The sequence below is a fragment of the Engystomops pustulosus genome, chromosome 4, assembly GCF_040894005.1.
Source record: "Engystomops pustulosus chromosome 4, aEngPut4.maternal, whole genome shotgun sequence".
NCBI lineage: Eukaryota > Metazoa > Chordata > Amphibia > Anura > Leptodactylidae > Engystomops > Engystomops pustulosus.
This window is the reverse complement of record NC_092414.1, coordinates 150,347,699-150,365,277: the sequence shown is the minus strand read 5'-3', so window position 1 is coordinate 150,365,277 and position 17,579 is coordinate 150,347,699. Positions and strand designations below refer to the sequence as shown.

General features: G+C 36.9%; 1 protein-coding gene and 1 long non-coding RNA gene across 4 annotated transcripts in view; one reads left to right on the top strand and one right to left on the bottom strand.

The window, feature by feature from the left end:
- The window catches only part of THSD4 (thrombospondin type 1 domain containing 4), a 450,024-nt gene that overhangs the window by 119,051 nt on the left and 313,394 nt on the right, over positions 1-17,579 (bottom strand). The window lies entirely within an intron of this gene.
- Positions 1-17,579, top strand: part of LOC140127412 (uncharacterized) — a 157,103-nt gene that overhangs the window by 71,600 nt on the left and 67,924 nt on the right. For both annotated transcript variants that reach the window (XR_011854983.1, XR_011854982.1), the window contains one exon: positions 4,657-4,774. This is a non-coding gene — a long non-coding RNA (uncharacterized lncRNA). The remainder of the gene's footprint in view (positions 1-4,656; positions 4,775-17,579) is intronic.

Genomic DNA, 17,579 nt, shown 5'->3' with positions numbered 1-17,579 from the left:
TAAATGTTGCTGAGTGTCCTTTTAGACATAATGGAGGGAATTTGACATGCCTTGTCCACCAGTTAAGTTACAGTTATGTCGGTTTTCAGCTCGACATTGGGGAGTGGGGTGGACGTATGGCCCTAAAACCGCTAGACACTAAAGCTGAAATCTCTGCCAGGGCTGGCCTGCTCTAACCTGGTGGTGACTATTATTTGGTTGTATGCTGGTTGTATATCCAGTGTGCATAGCCCTGGCAGGGAGGAAAATCAAGACTAGTTTTCAATACACCAGTCTTAATAAATGTTATGTTCGAACACATTACTATTCAAATTCAAACAGTAACATGTATAAAATGCAGTTTCATATACATTAGCGCTCAGCTTACATACTTTCCTGTATGTAGCCATTAGCCTTATGAAGCATAAAATGATAACAATACTTACTGTTGAAGAAGTTAATATATTTAGCTATTGATGTATAAATATGCTTCATAAACCCTTACCTTCACGCTAACTGAAATGAATAATCATTCATAGCGGTTAAGTACTTTGAACTTGCAACCCCAGACCTAAAAAAAAATCTTAATGTTTGCATTCAACAATGTCAGCTAATGAGGTAATTACTTAGCTAATGCCATGAATGCATTTTCTTGTATCATACATATTCATTAGAGGTATAATACAGTTAGCCCTATGACGCCTTGATAAATATTACAATGTGTTACTCTATAATTATAACTATTTTTTGTTTTGCGTAAAGCTGTATTTTAATATAGGTTATAAATTTGTCCCTTAATGTTTACACAAAATAATTAACAAAATTAACAGCAAACACTCAGAACTGTTAAAATAACAGGTTTCATTGTGGTTACAAATTATTCCAGTATGTCTCCCTTCTTATACAAGTAGAAATTCCTCATTAAACTAAAGTATTGTGAATTTCAGCATGATTGGAAAAGCCACACCTATGTTTAATATTCTGGTACCTACCTATACTCAACTGCTTTTGTATTAGTACTTTACTGATAACATTTAAAAAGTTCCTCTCTTGTTCCCTAACATCTATGCTTAGTTTTAGATTGAATTTTTTCAGATTTGTGAGTTATTGTGGTTGAAATATAAATGAAAACCTGTATATTATGTTTTATCTTCAAAGAGGTATTATATGATGTGGCCTTTAAAAAAGATGGACCTATATGTCCAAAGTACATTATCCTCTGTAAGTGCATTTACACATTTAAGTTTTTGCACATAGTTTTTAATGTCAAAACCAAGTATGAAAATTGAATTGAAAATGAAGTATACATAATACATAAAATCTTTAAACATAATACATAAATTATTTATACATAATACTTAAATGCACTTTAAAGACTCACAGGAACATGTGTGCCTTGCAGGTTGTAAGCAGAGAAATGCGATCCCGTCTGATATCAGTGGGTGGCACCAGTGGCACCAGTGGCACCAGTCACCCCATTGATATCAATAGAAATTGATTTCCGTGGCTGCAAAGATGACCATAATAGGACCCGCTTTATAATTTGTGGCACGGACTGTTGACCTGCTGCATGTAGGTGGCTCAGTGAATTCCCCATGCGAGGACTGAGCTAAAGGTTGTGACTTAGCCGCAAAAAAAACCTCTAGCTCATGGCTGAAATAAACATTTGTGTGAACGTGGCCTAAGGATCGCACAGATTTTTGCTCAGTAACAATTGCTTATAGTGAACAACATGAAGATCATTAGTACATGTGGAGGGAGTGTGATGAGTTACAGGTTATGATGCACCCTCTCCCAGCCTAGCTTAATATTGAGAGAAAATACCCTCTGCTTTATAAGATAACATAATAAGACCCTAGTCCTTTACCTTCCTGTCTATGTGTGCTCTGTCCCAAGAATAGAAAAGTTTAATTGATGTCGACGCTGCAACACCAAGTCCCATTTGTGTGTATTTCTGAAAATGGCAGCTTAGATTATGCCAAACTCTACTTCAAATCCAGCCTTGTCATAATTCATATATCTCAATGTCCCATTAATGAATCTGTGATCAGCAGATTCCAAGGGTGTAAAAAGGGATAGATTAGGAAGTTATTCAAAAAAGCACACCAGCATTCACTAGGGGTCAGTTTCAGGAGATGCAACTAAGTTTTGTAGAGCTATCCTGTATTTCATTGGTTCTCCTCTGGGGATCTCTTTACCATTCTAATAAGTAAGATGACTTTTTTCTGTATTGTATCCCTTTTTATATTTACTGTCTTCCTTTTTTCTGCATCTGTTTATTTCATAATTTATTGCATATTAAACTGTCCTTCATAAAGTAATTCTTTGTGGCTGTGTGCTAGCAGTAGCTATAAGCAGTGTGTGTACAGGTAAACTGTACGGTACCGTGAGGAGTCTGTATCTGGGTGCATGTGTGTGGTCCTAGTGTAGGCATCTCTTGAGCCATAATTACAGGAGGTGGCAGCTAGGAAGTATACGTAACCGATCAACTGATCTGTAGCCCGTACCAGAGGCCCTTAAAAGAAGGGTGATTGTAGATGCATGATGTGATGAATTATACAAAAACTAGAGCATGCAGAGGCCTTGTCAATGTTTCTAGTTAGCCACCTATAGAATTAAATTATTGAGAAAATATGTTCACAGAAATGCATTTTTGGATTAATGCATTAAAATTACAATTGATTCAAAGATTGGACCTCTTAATAAATGAGGGAACATTCACTACAGCTGAAATCTACTTCAGGGAGTTGGAATAGATTTCAGCTATAACTTGTTCGTTTTCTGGCTCAGTATATAGTACATTGTTCACCATTCCCACCTCAGTCCACCTTGATCTCCACATATTCCACATTTTTGAAAAGTGAGGAAGTAAAAATCGAAAAACATTGCCATTAAAACTGGAGTGCAATTGATAAATCATGATAAATAGGTCCATCTGTGTTCTGCCAGGCACTTTACGGACCCAATAAAACAGCCACCTAAAACAATTACTTAGCTGTAAGCACAGTTAGAAGACATCTAATTAATTTTCTGGCTATCAGACTGGCCAAGATGTACCAGATATATAAATTCAGAGCCTTAAATTATGGTTTCACATTTACAACTGGCATACAAATCTTCAGTGTAAGTAGCCCATCATTTAAAATTCATTTTATCCAGTGATTGTTAAAATTGGTTCTTAATAATTTTGTATATCGTCTCTCATCATATATATTCCCATTTTCATTTTCTAAATATAGACCTATTTTTCTACTTAATATGGTTCTGAAGAACTGCTTTCCTGAATGTCTGACATGGTTATCACTTTCAGCACTGCACACAAAACGGTTAACAAAAACTACGAAGGTCTGTTGAAAAATGTGTCCTCAGTGACTATCATTCAGCAAAATATTATTAGTACTTCCCAAATGAACAAATAGTTCAGAGAGAACAGAAACTGTTGAATTTGTATGGAGTCACATGCTCCAAATATAGAGCTCCCAGTTAAACGCTCTATTGTACCTGGCTCAAGGCATTCCTGGCATCGCTTCATATCCCATTTGCTCTGGCTAGCAGCGCTCACAACACTGTCTCCACGCCAAAGTAATGACATAGGATATAAGGATACAGCATGAGGTCTTACTCAGTTAAACACAATTCCATGCAGGTGCTGTACTGCTCCACTTGATTTATGAAGCACTTCACAGACTTTTACCACATTTAATGCCCAGTGGGTAAAGAGCATGGCAGCTGCTTTAGTAATTTGCCGGAGCTTTCTGATACTCTATTCTCATATGAATGTGCCACTTTCAGTATGACAAATTCCTGACCATTTTGTTATTGTAGTACAAAATATAAAACCGCCAGGTCAGCAGTGGGTGGTCTTGGCCTCTTGATTCTGAGATGGTTTTTGAATTGTTAAAGAGTCTAAGAACAGTTTTTTCTTTGGATGTCTGCACAGAAACTGTTGATGTTCATGGATACAGATATCTTTTTTCACCTTGATGAAATATGTATCTATGTTGGAACATGCCACTAGTGATCTGACAGCAAATACTCATTTATGTCTCTTAATGAACTTGGCATAAAGAGGACAACTGAAGCCTTAATTTGGTGATGCACATGAACCCTTATGCATAGCATAGTTAGATGTCGTTGTGGCATACTGTTAACTTGATATGGTTAGCATTTGAGTATATGTCCTCTGTAAGGGTTGATTTTTATTGTTGCAAGTGTTGGGTGGGTTTCTATGTATAGGTTATATCTGAGAGTTTGTATAGTGGTTGCTTTAGTATTTCCCCTGCTGTAGAATCTTGAGAAATGTACTAAATCTGAAATCTAAAATTTCTTGAGCACTGCTGAACTTGTATATTGTATATCAATATGGTGCTGGAAGTCCAGACCGCAGTAGTGGGTTCGGTCCATGAAGCAGGACCATGCATGGTCCTTGGTTCCCAGACCAAGCTCGGCAAGTGTCAAACCACCCAAAAAGTTTGCCCATAATGCAGTTAGCCAATAATTATAGGGGTATTTGCAAAGAGTAGATTTTAAAAAATCAGTTTGCACAGTAGCAAATGATTGTGTGAATTTAAGTGTGATGTCATAAATGGCCATAAATTTATAACCGAACAAGTTCAAGATTTAAATGGTCAATTCCTTATCGAAATAGTAACATATAACCCTACTTATCTTCTGCAGAAGTCAACATGTGCTGTTTACAGAGGTGTGAAATCTTGATGTCTAAATGAGACTTTATGATTGTCACTATCTAGCGATGAAGGTAACATCTGCAATGAATTCCCTATACAAGAGCACAGTAAGTTCATAGCTTGGCAAGGGCATCAAGAACATGTTAAAATAATATAGTGGTTTTATTTGACATCGAACTAAGTAATTTCACAGACATCATAATGCATTATTACAAGCCATGGCATTGCAATGAAAAGGTCTTCTCCCTCAACATTTATTTGCATCATCCTGCAGCCAAGAACGTTGGCACATTTAGTTACCAGGGGTCTCACAGTAAGAATGCTTTTAACCTAAAACACAAAAGGCTAATATTAAGGCAGAAAACAGTCATTGCTTCTTAAGAAAAGTAAATCTGAGATATGCTGATAATTAACCCAATTTTGAAAATTTAGAATTTACAGGATTTCTAAATGAAGTCATCTTTCCATTCACCTTTTTGCTGCTGAGGCTTGTATTTTGGCTTATTCTTTAAGTGACTATTTCCCTATGACCTACACATTCACACAGATGCTTTTTGCACCTGATAATCACACTTTATATGTGGAGTGAAAAGCTATGTGAAATTCTACTTACGCGCTAAAGCATTAAAAAAACATTTTATAGTCTATTTAACCGAATGGTTGAATGAAAACAGATTTGAGGTCAGAAAAGTAGTTTATTTTATCACAAGGAATTGAATTTTGAAAAGGAGGAAAATTGAGTAATATAACAGTAAACCCAAAAATTAGTCAAAAATAAATTAATGTTTCCAGATATATAATTATTGTGCCCTGATTGTATATCCAGAAATATCAATGAGTCTTGGTAAAAGAATATTTTCACCTTGACATCCCTATCTACAATACAAGTCTGATGTATGTTATTTCTAATTTAGAAATGTTGAAACACATTCATTGCTACATGATGAAACACTGAGCCATTCTTAAGCACAGTAGCTGAGCAACAAGTGTAACTAGCCAAGGAGTTAACAAATGACTTTGAGATGGTTTGTCAAGATTACCAAATATACAAACCCTTTGTGGTACTGAGCCTCAGTGTTAAGATTTTAACGAATCTTCCCCCAATTACATTTCAGCGTCATTTAGATGGCACCAACTTTCTAAATGTTGCTGTAAATACGAAACTGGGTTTCTAAGTAGTTCACATCTTTGGGCATACAGTAAGCAGTCACAAACATAGGCCTCCTAACCCCTCCCCCCTACTCCTCTCACCATAGGAGTGAGTTCATTGGAGTGCTGCTTACATGGATTCCTAATTTGTGTTTTACACACACCTTACAGACAGGTTGGTTTGAGGCATGCACCCTACCTCTGGACCTTTGTTGTAACAGTGCTACTTTTTTTCTTTTGCTGATTTACAAGTTAAACAAAATTTAATTGGAGATAAAAATCATGACCTTAGGCCTCAGCCCCTGAGGAAGAGGTACCCTGAAAAATACATTGCACCGTCTATGGGACCATTTTTCATGCAATATGACAAGTTGGTAAGATGATATGAGTAAGACACAAATCTTATACTTTGCTAATAACAGCTCTGGTATGTATAATTGGGGATTGTTGGATGAATAGTGGCCATAAATACTATAAACTCACTAGTTAAAGGGATTGTCCACTTTCAGAAAATAATTGATGTTGTTTGTTTAAGGAAAAGTTATACAACTTTCAAAATACTTTCTGTATCAATTCCTCAAGGTTTCTAGAACTCTGATTGCTGTCCTGCTATAGGAAGCTTCTATGTTTACTTCCAGTAAATAGAAATCTTTCCATGGTCATGTGATGGACATGCAGTGGCATGAAAGGTTATTATCACGGAGAGGATTCGGAATTGTGTGATACTAACGGCTTGGGCAACTGCACCTCCATCACACCACGATGGACAGATTTCTACTGACTGGAGTAAACATAGAAGCTTCCTATAGCAGGACAGCAAGCAGAGATCTAGAAAACGGTGAGGAATTGATACAGAAAGTACAGTCAGTCCCCAGGTTACGTACAAGATACAGTCCATAGGTTTGTTCTTAAGTATTTGTAAAGTAAATTCTTAAGAATTTGCATACAAGTTGAAACTGTATATTTTATAATTGTAGTTCTAAACTAATTTTTTTTTTGCCACAGTGGCAATTATGGTTTCAAAATGTTTTACTGTAATGGGACCAAGGATTATCAATAAAGCTTCATTACAGACACCTTACAGCTGATTATAGCAGTCAGGGACTATAGCAAAGCATCCAGAGAGCTTCACCAGAAGTCACAGGGGTCTGTCTTTAACTAGGGGTGCCTGTAAGTCGGTTGTCCTTAAGTAGGGGACCACATGTATATTGGAAAATTCTATAACTTTTCCTTAGACAAACAATATCAAATATTTGCTGAAAGTGGACAACCCCTTTTAATGATTTGGCAAATATAAAATAGCACTAGGTGTATATGGTATTGAAGTGCCATGGACTTTAGTGCACTATTGTTATTTTCTATAATATGGCTGTTTTAATGATAATGTGAAATTTTTCTATTATTCCAGAAAGATGATACTCTGATATCTAACTTTGTTGTGGTTTTCTACATACTAAAGGTAGCTTTCCCTTAGAAACTTGAAAAACCATCTCTTATATGAATCACACAATGAATCCATAATATCTCATGGGAATTCTTGCATTATGCCATCCACATACCACTAAACAAAACAACGTTGTAAATCTCAAAGGCTGAAACAACGATGACACGGTGTCATTTAATTGCCTTTTTGTAGAAGTTGTATATTTGAAATCATGTATTTTCCAGGTCAACACTAGAACATTTGGAGGAAATAGAAATCGCATTTTCCAAGAGGAGAAGATAGCGGCAAATCACACTCCCACATGGTTTATTTTACACAGGGCCATACAGGAGCATGGTTCTAACAAGCAGTGGGCATAATTTATTTGACAGAAGTCATCTAAGGCTAACTTGTCTTTCAAGCAAACGCTCCCAGAACATATTTTAAAGTCAGGCAAACACACGTTTCTGGCTTCAGTAAATTCCGTCTTCTCTAAACTTTTTCTACCAAGTTTTCAGTAACAAATTTTTGTTAGCTGTATTATCACTGCTGGCAATCTACAAATACAGGGAAGTCAGCATTAATCCTTCCTGTTGGTTTCTTCCCTTTCACAATTTTCTTGCCATTTTTAACAGTCTTTTACTATTTAGTCTTCTAAAAAGTACTTTTATTTTTTCAACTGAAAGGTGTTTCCTCTACACATTCTTTTTTGCTACTCTTCCCAACATGCCTTTCCTTGGCACATACAATGAGCTAGCATTACACCGATCCCACCCATGAGAATATTTCCTACTACTACATTTCAGTCTCATTTTAAAATTCCATTCAGGTTCCAAATGTATAATTATTGAAATATTATCTGTGCTTAAGTAAAAAGAAAGCACTGTTTCCATCCAAATTTACTCTTATTTACTGCTTTTTGTAACAGATAGTGTAGTCATTCCCAGAAAATAGCTTTCCAGCAACTACTATTCTGTTAAATTTTCGTCATATTGCTGCATAATAATATTTTGCAAGAGTTTTGTGGTTTCATCTTATCGGTTTTGGACTGATCACGTTTGACTTGGTTGGACAGGACCCATAAAATAAAAGTAATAATATATACATTATTTTAAATATAGGACGTTTATTAGGTGGAAACCCCATACAGATAATCATTTAAGCAAAGCAATGAAAAGTCTAGCAATAAGTTTAGCATACAGTATTTATATTTTTGGTCATTTTAGTTACTTTTTATTAATAGTTTACTATATGGACAAGTTGAATTGAAAGATATCAATCTACATGACCATCACTGTAATAAATATGGCCAGGTCATGAGTGCTGGTACAAATTCCCTCTTCCCTCCAGCCTCATGCCAAATAACCTAATCGAGTTAAAACTGTCATAAAGAATTGTCATAAGCTCCACAGGAGGAGGTTTAGCCTCAAAGAAGTTTTGCAGCCGGCCTGGCATCAATTGTTTCAGAGGCTTCCCTCCATTTTGTTTGTCAATAGACCAGACCAATATGTTGGTTCTATGCAGTCATGGAGTTATGGTCCATCTCATCCCAAGGGCAAATACATTTTTGGATTCTGTATAGCCACGGAATCACATAGCTGACTCACTAGATTCCAGAATTCTTGTACACCAATATACAAATATCTCTATATCTTGAGAAGATGAAGTTCTCCAAGGTTCTGGATTTAATACCAGGTAGGAGAGTCCTTAAACCCCCCTTGAGGTTGTGTAGGGATGAGCAACCTTGAGGCCCAGTGTCTTTGCCTGGGAAATCGATTCACCATCAGAAGTGTAGGTAGGATCTTTACATGTGGCCTATCTTTGCTGTGGGTCCTCACCCTATATAATCTCATTACGGACCAGGCTTATATTAAAGGAGAGCCGGTGGAGGCTTATTTGGGTTGATAAGTTTCTGTTTAACTGAGGCTAGTGAAAGGGGTCTTTCAGCCACTAAGGGTTGTGATTTATTGTTTATCTGGAGGTTGTGTGGACAACTCTAAATTACTTCCTGCGCCTTTCAGAACCTATGTGTTCTGGGAGTGTCTATAAAAGGATAATTAATTGACCTTGCATACTCCTCTGGGGTCCAAAACGTCATGTTTTGCTTCACAATAACCAATTCCCATTGCCAGAAAAAAATAACACAACCTGAAGTACCACTGTTTCAGGTAAAATGGGGACACAATAAGAAAACTTGGAAGGTCCCTAAAGGGGCCTTTAATGTTTGACCTTTAATGAATCAATTCATTCCATGAACCATTTTTGTCTTTTAGCTCATATTACTGCAAAATAAAAGTACATGTTAATCCAAATTTGTGCAAAGATAGAAAACATACTGGACCTTAGCATTGAAATAAAATGTATAAGTATAATATATATATATATATATATATATATATATATATATATATATATAAATTAATGTGTTGAAAGACAAACCTCTGCTATTTTTACTTGACCTCTCTCTTATTATTTGACTATAATGCCTCACCGCCATTTTGGTTTTGCCCGGTTCTGTCCGACTGTTTGTCTGTATCTGTTGTTTGTCCCTCTACGTCCTTGTATGTACCTTGGTCAGTCTCTGGCTTTATCTTACCCAACTGCTCCACCATCCAGCAGGTTCCAGGTGAAATAAGTTTTCCCTATAAACTTGAAGGGTCTCTCAGGGTCTGTTAGCAGGCTCCTAATAGTGAGTTTGCTCTTATCAGTGCAGTTTATCTGCTTTACGTAGGGCCATAATCTGCAGGGACATTACAGGGTGAGTTTGCACTACTTACCCAGTCTGACAGCTTGCACCAAATTGTGGTTTTGCTGTTTGCTGAACAGGTATTTGACAATTGCTGAACCAAGACACTTAGGCTATATTCACACTGCCATTGCCCGCCCGTACCGAACCGTAGCGGGCAACGGCAGTGTACGGGAAGAGGAGGAGGAGGTGAGCGCAGCTCACCCCCGCCCCTCTCCATAGGAATTAATGGCGCACGGCGCCGTACTACGGAGAAAGATAGGACAGGTCCTATCTTTTTCCGGGTACAGAGCGGTACGGTGCCGCACGTGTGCTGCACTGTACCACTCTCGTAGGGCGCCGTGCGCCCATTGACGTCTATGGAGGACGTATATCGGCCGTATATACGTTGGCCGTATATACGCCCTCCATACGTCAGTGTGAATGTAGTCTTAGATTTTTCAGAATTCCAAGTTTGGATCAGGAAATGAATCTTAAATTTAAGATGTATTTTGGGATAACCTTACCAATGCCTTAGGCTGATAATTGTCAACTATATTGGTACTGTAGATAATATCCACCAGAAATAAAAATACAATATTTCAATATTTTATGTGATGATAGCTATAAATACTAAAATGACAAACTAAATTCTCATGTATATAATATTAACTATTGTAGATAAAACCAAGTAAAAATTATTGCGTAAAAAAGTATAACTTATAAATTTGTGTTAAATATTGGTTCATTATGCTACATATTATGCGTCAGAATAGATTACTGATACTGATCTGTCATCTACTGACTGGCAGAATAAAGGGTCCTTAGTAAAGTCTGTGATTCTCTCTCCCTTCTCTCACTGTTTTCTTTAACTTTGGGATCTATGACTATTTAAGCCTCATTGATTTTAACCTAGAAGTCAATTACTGAGATCAGGGGCATCGCTAGGCTAAAAGAATCCAGGGCTCGTGCCCCTGATCTTTTGGCCGGTGCCCCAGATCAGCAGGACTCTTGTCCCACTGTCCGGGTCCTCTCCCCACTCTTCCCTTCCCGACACAGATAGAGGCAAGGGCTGCAGTGGAGAATGGAGCCGTAAGTTCCGTCCTTCACTATAAATAACAGGAGACACGTGACATCATTAAACCGCGTCTCCTACTTCTACCAGCTGTCTACAGTGCTGGGAGCCAGAGATGCGGTGTGTGATGACATCACTGCTACTCAATCCCACACAGCAAGAGGAGGAGAGAAGCAAGAAGACAGGTGAGTATGAAGTTATTTTTTTTTTAATTCACAGTAGGAAGTTGCTGGGGGGGGACATCAATTTGCTCAGGGGACTGGGGCTGGTTGACATAAAATGTCTGGGGGCATCATTTCTGGAGAGCTATGGGGGCATTAATTTAATTTATGTGGGTGCATGGACCATTGTTCTGGGGGGGTATATTAATTTATTTGGGGGATATTATCCATTGCTGGGGAGATAATGGGAACATTAATTTCTGGGGGTGTGCTTGTGAAGCAACATCCATTGCTGGGGGTGGGGCATCTGTTCCTCGGGGGTGTGGGTTGGGGTGGAATATTAATTTCTGGGGGGGGGGAGTATGGACCACATCCATTGCTCTGTGGAGGCTGGGGTGGAATATTAATTTCTGGGGGGACTGTATATGACATACATTGATGGGGAGCTAATGGGAACATTAATTTCTGTGGGGATTTGTGGGAGATATCAATTGCTTGGAGGGAGGGAAAACATTTGAGGGTCTATGGGGCACATCCATTTCTGGGGGAGGTGAAAACCATTTCAGAGGGGCTGGGGGGGTATTAATTTTTGGGGTTTTGGAGGGATATCCCTTTATAAAGGGGTAAATCAATTGCTGGGGGTTTTATAGTTATAAAGCGGACCATTTATACATAACACACAACTGTACATTGCCCTTTGTATCATTCCTTTTTCAGGGGGCCTGCGAGACCACAATCTATTCTTTGTTTGCTGTGTAAATTGCATCTCTAAAGTGCCCTTAAATAAAGTTAATTGTTGAATTAAAAAAGGCCTCTTTCCAATGGGATCTGTATAATATCTGTGATTTCTTTGCATACTGACCCATTGTTTTCTATGTGGCTATTATCAAATTCCAGTTTCTTTTAGGGACATATGGACTGTTATGAAAAAAAAGCTGCATAAACAGTTTTTTTCCTCATCTGCAGCTCACTTACTTCCCATCACTGATATAACATGGACACAACATGGAATGCAAAGAGACATGTCTTGAGGACACCTGGTCTGAAAGAGCTCTAAGGCACACTTTCAACAATTAAAAGTCTAAAAAAAAATCCCTGAATTTTATAATCTGGATTCAAGGATATTTAGATTCCTCAATGGTTGGAATAAAGTACTTCATCCCATCACAGACACAGAGTTCTGTTCCTGCTTACTTCTCTCCTTCATTGTCCTTTATCAATAAGATAAGAAAAAATAGGTGAAAAAGCTAAATGTAATTGGGGAAGATTTGTCATTGCCCCTAGAATACTTTCTGGCCATAATGTGCTCCAGAAAGAATGGAGCATTTCACAATACTAATTTATGACACTCTTCTGCACCAGAAAAGATGTGGCATCATTTTGTAATTTTGTGCAACAGTTTTGATGAATCTGTGGGAAAGTGAGTATCCACTTCTATGCTTATATATACATAGCAAAGACTGACCTAACTTTCATTACCAGCAGTAATACACTGCTTCTACTTTCCTCCCAGGGTCTACTATTCCTTGGATCTTGGCATTGAGTTAAACAATAAAAATAAAAAATTAAGAATAGAAGACCTCACATTAGAACTGCCAGAGACAGATCTACTATTCTGGGTGCCATATTTTGTGGCTCTCGTGTTTTCTGATTCATTTTAAAGAGTTGAACAATACTTGCTTACCACAGTATTAAAATACAACAGAAGAATACAAAAGAAAATTGTTTACCAACCAATTCAATAAAAAATTCACATAAAATAACCCCTAAAAAGAAATTTAATGTTATGGTAGATATTGATGGACACTATCAAAATGTATATTTAAGAGCACACAATAATTGTCATAAATTATAACACAAACACTATATTATGAGCTGAAATGCAAAAACTATTTTATGTACAATTCTTAAGATAGAAGTCTAAAATCACATAACTACCACATCAAAATATAAACGCTATATTCAGTAAACTAACAAAAACAAACATAGCTGAAATAATGAATGATCTTAAAGATGCACAATATCATGGTCCTAAAATACATTAATTGGACTCCTTTCTGAACCTTAAATCATATTTTTTTTAAAAAAGAGTTAGCAGGTTACAGAAATATATGTTATTATTTCAAGCAATGGATCACAGCATACGGTATTATGAAACAACCTAAAATATAGATTTGAGTTATTTTAAATGTGAAGGTGAAACTTTAGTTTTATGTTATGTCAAGATACCGGCACACAATGCCTTTTATTGGAAAACACTTTAAAATGTCAGTTTCTGAGTTTAGTTGACCTTTATGTTTTTATGTCATGATGAAAACATCACTTCAAGTCAAATAGAAGAAACTACAAGAGAAATAACCTCAATACAATTGTGAACAAAAACATAAATTTCATGAGGTTGTTGTAAACAAACGCTCAAGCTAGACTGAATAATTCCATATTTATGAAAGATACCAGTGAAAAGTTTTCAAAATGTTTTTCAAGTGTATCAGGAAAATTTACTCACAATGTTCCAGAATTCTTGTATAATTTGTACCAAAAAAACTGCTAAAGGAATGGCTTAAAAGGAATGGGATGTTCGACTCCACCAAAAAAGATGAAAAATGATAAATTTAAACTAAACAGTCTTAGAATGTGTAATCCAGCATCAGCCAAATATACAATACATTATTAAATGTACCCCTATGTGTTTTAGCATAATGTTGCAACTTTTAAGAAAGAATGAACATGCTGAGTGTGCATTAGAAAATCTAAATATTAAACTTGCTGGAGCACATATAGCATTGTGCGATTGTCCTGGACCTGAGTACAGTGTGATCTTATTTTTATTTCTTGTAACTTAACCAAATATCAGCACGACTTCTTCTAGACTCATAAAAAGGTAAAACTCTGGCAGCTGCAATCTCATAAAGGCTTCTATGCGCCTCATGTGTAAAGGGCGTTCGTGTTGCTCATGTAGAGGAGGAGAAGTGCATTGGTGGTAACAAGCTGATAAAAGACAAATGAAATTCCCAGGCACAATAAATAGCAAGAACTGGAATAGGCACATTCACAGCACCTGTATGCTGAACTCACAAATGGTTTACCTGCTGTGTAACATACCAGGCCCAATGTGTCAATATGTTGCACTGTTAGCTGTATTTATGTAACACCTTGAAGTGTAACTAAATGTTTAATAAAATTTTGTCAATAAATAATGCAAATGATGATTGTAAAATTTTTAATATATCTTATAAAAAATGTTTATGTGCCCTTCTTTTTCCTCTGCCTTTCTTCCTTAAGAATGATGTAAATCAGCTTTCAGTCCTGTTCTCCACTGATAGCTGAGAAATAAGGGAGCCGTAAAAAGTTTCCCAGGATAACATAATCTTAGGGAGCAGGATCATCAAGGGAAATATGCTCTAGGTATATAAAGAATTACAATTTATCCTGCTTTCCTTATATCTGTGCTGTATATAGGACTTTAGAGACACTGTTCATTACAAGAGAAGGAAGTAGCAGAAAAAAAGGGAAAGAAAAGCTGCTTTTCTTAATGAAGAATATTACAAAGTTTGTTTTGTAAAGTTGATTTATGCAAGAGGTGTGAATAATTAAGAGCCCGGAGCACCGGACATCATGCCTGGGGCTCTGTTTTTTGTAACTCTTTTTTTCATAGCGTGCCTGGCCAGGTATCCTAGAGAAGGCGGTGATAGGTATGTTTAGTTTTACTACCACACAAGATTACTAGATTTCCTTTAAATAAAATTTAGGAATCGTGATAGGATAGGATCGTAAAAATAATGTTTCAAGCCCTTCCAGAACATTAAAAAAATTTTAAAAAATTATAACACAACATTAAAAATCCTCATAAACCTACAGAAGGTCAGTTAATTTGTGGTTATCTGTAGTCCCTTTACAGGTTGATACAGATTTACAACTGCAAAGTGCAAGTTACGAGTACTAAGAAAAAGTGAAGAAACCGCCCATACCAAGAGTTTGCTATCCACACAATTAGTTTACATGCACATATTTACTACCGTTGTCAGTTTATGAACCATAGACCACTCAGAGTCCTGTCTCATGGACCGAAAACACTGTTGGCGACAAGACATCTTATATCATAGCGATCTGTTTCTTCACTAAACAGCAGCCCCAATATTACAAACATGATTACACTGTGCTTCTGTTTAGCCATCGCTATGATGTAAGGAGTCTTGTTCCCATCAGTGTTGTAGATCAATTACACAGGACTGTGAACCGTCCTTGGTTCAAGGACCGACAACAGCAAACTGTCCGAAGTCTGCCTTAAACGCCTTTAGACATAATATTTAGTGCCACATAAAGTTCTTGGCCTAGAGTAATTTTTTGTGTCAGTCTCTGGGTATGCTAAAGAGACATCATAAGAATGATTAGGTAAGTTACTGTGACATCACAGATTGGGTCCTCAGAGTAACCTTAGGACACGGTGGTCAACAGGACCCTTGGAATAAATAAGTAGAGTTACAAACACTATTTGCCTTATTTAACCGGTTAAGGACCAAGCCCTTTCCTGTTTTTTCATGTGCATTTTTCACTCCCCACCTTCAAAAATCTATAACTTTTTAATTTATACACGTAAAGAGCTGAGTGACGGCTTGTTTTCTGCGTAACAAATTGCACTGTGATGGTATTAAATATTCCATGCCATGTACTCGGAAGCGGGAAAAAAATTCAAAATGCAGTGAAAATGGTGAAAAAACGCATTTGCGCCATTTTCTTGTGGGCTTCGATATTACGTCTTTCATTGAGCGCCCCCAAATGACATGTCTACTTTATTCTTTGGGTCGGTCCGATTAGGGGAATCCAAATTTATATAGGTTTTATAATGTTTTCATACATTTACAAAAATTAATTAATATTTTTAATGATATCATTTTTAGGACTGTACGACCTTCTGATCACTTTTTATAGATTTTTTAAACGCATTGAAAAACCGTTACCATATTTTGATAGATCGGGCATTTTCGGACGCGTCGATACCTAATGTGTTTATGATTTTTACTGTTTATTTATATTTATGTCAGTTCTAGGGAAAGGGGGGTGATTTGAAATTTTAGGTTTTTTTATTATAATTTTTTTTTTCTAACTTTTTTTTATTTTTATTTTTACTATTTTTCAGACTCTCTAGGGTACTTTAACCCTAGGTTGTCTGATCGATCCTATCATATACAGTATGGCAGTATATGGGGATTTTCCTCCTCATTCATTACAATGTGCTATCAGCACATTGTGGATGTCACAAGGATGTGGATATCACAGAAGCCTTTGTAGGTAGGTAGACCTCAACTACACTTATCCAAGATTACATTGTAAGGTTTCCCTTGGGGCTCTGTGAGGACCATGATGATAGCGGCAGGCTAGGGAAACACAAACAGCAAATGGAGATTGTTATAAAACTCACAGTTCCTTTATAGGAAGAACTCTAAAAGCAGCAAGTAACAGGCTGATGACAAACTCCTTCCTCTGAGGGCTGACAGAGTTGAGTTGTCTGGCTGTGGCAGTAGAAAAGTCCCTGTGTTAGCAGGAACCTCAGCCTGAACCCTTGGTCTGTTTGGCTGGCAACGATCTCCAATGAGCCAAGGCAGCTCTGATACATCTGTAGCACAGAATAGAAGCATGAACTTCTGATAATAGCTAATAAGAATAGACTTTATTTATATAGCACCATCTAATTCTGTTGCACTTTAAACATTTTTAGGAAAATCTAACTGAAATCTCAAGACAAAGATCCAGAAACCCAGACTGAGCTTGTATGTATACACTTCTGCATGGCATGGAATGTTCTGAGACGCCATCCAATCACAACCTGCCTAACCTTAGGAAAAAATACATTTCAAACATCAATAAAACTTGAACCCTTTATGCATAGGAAGATATTACACATGTCATTCCCACTCAGAGCAGTAGGTGGAAGCATAGGGAAGCAAATGGACCAGCAGCATAGCTAAGCACTCCAATAATGGGGATATTGGGTCCTAAAGGGGCTTTAAAGAATTAGTAAGGACCAACCTGTGGGTCATTACATTTTAGCAGTGAGGATAGGGATGAGTAGTTCCACATGGGGCTCAATTTTATCTTTTACCATGGGACCATTTGGTCCTGAGAAATGGACAGGGAACCAATTTACCATACATTGAAAATATATACAAATTGAATGTTAATTTTACAAAGATGTATAATGCACATTGCACATAGCTATACAAGGAGAACAATATAAGTGATTTTAATGTGATCTTTAATTAGTGGATATAGAAGTATATGATCAAATATCTTTATGCAAATGTCCACATTTCATTTGTTCTCTACATCAAATAAGAAACAGCAGGGGTGCAAAAACCCTGAATTGAATTGTTTTGTTCTC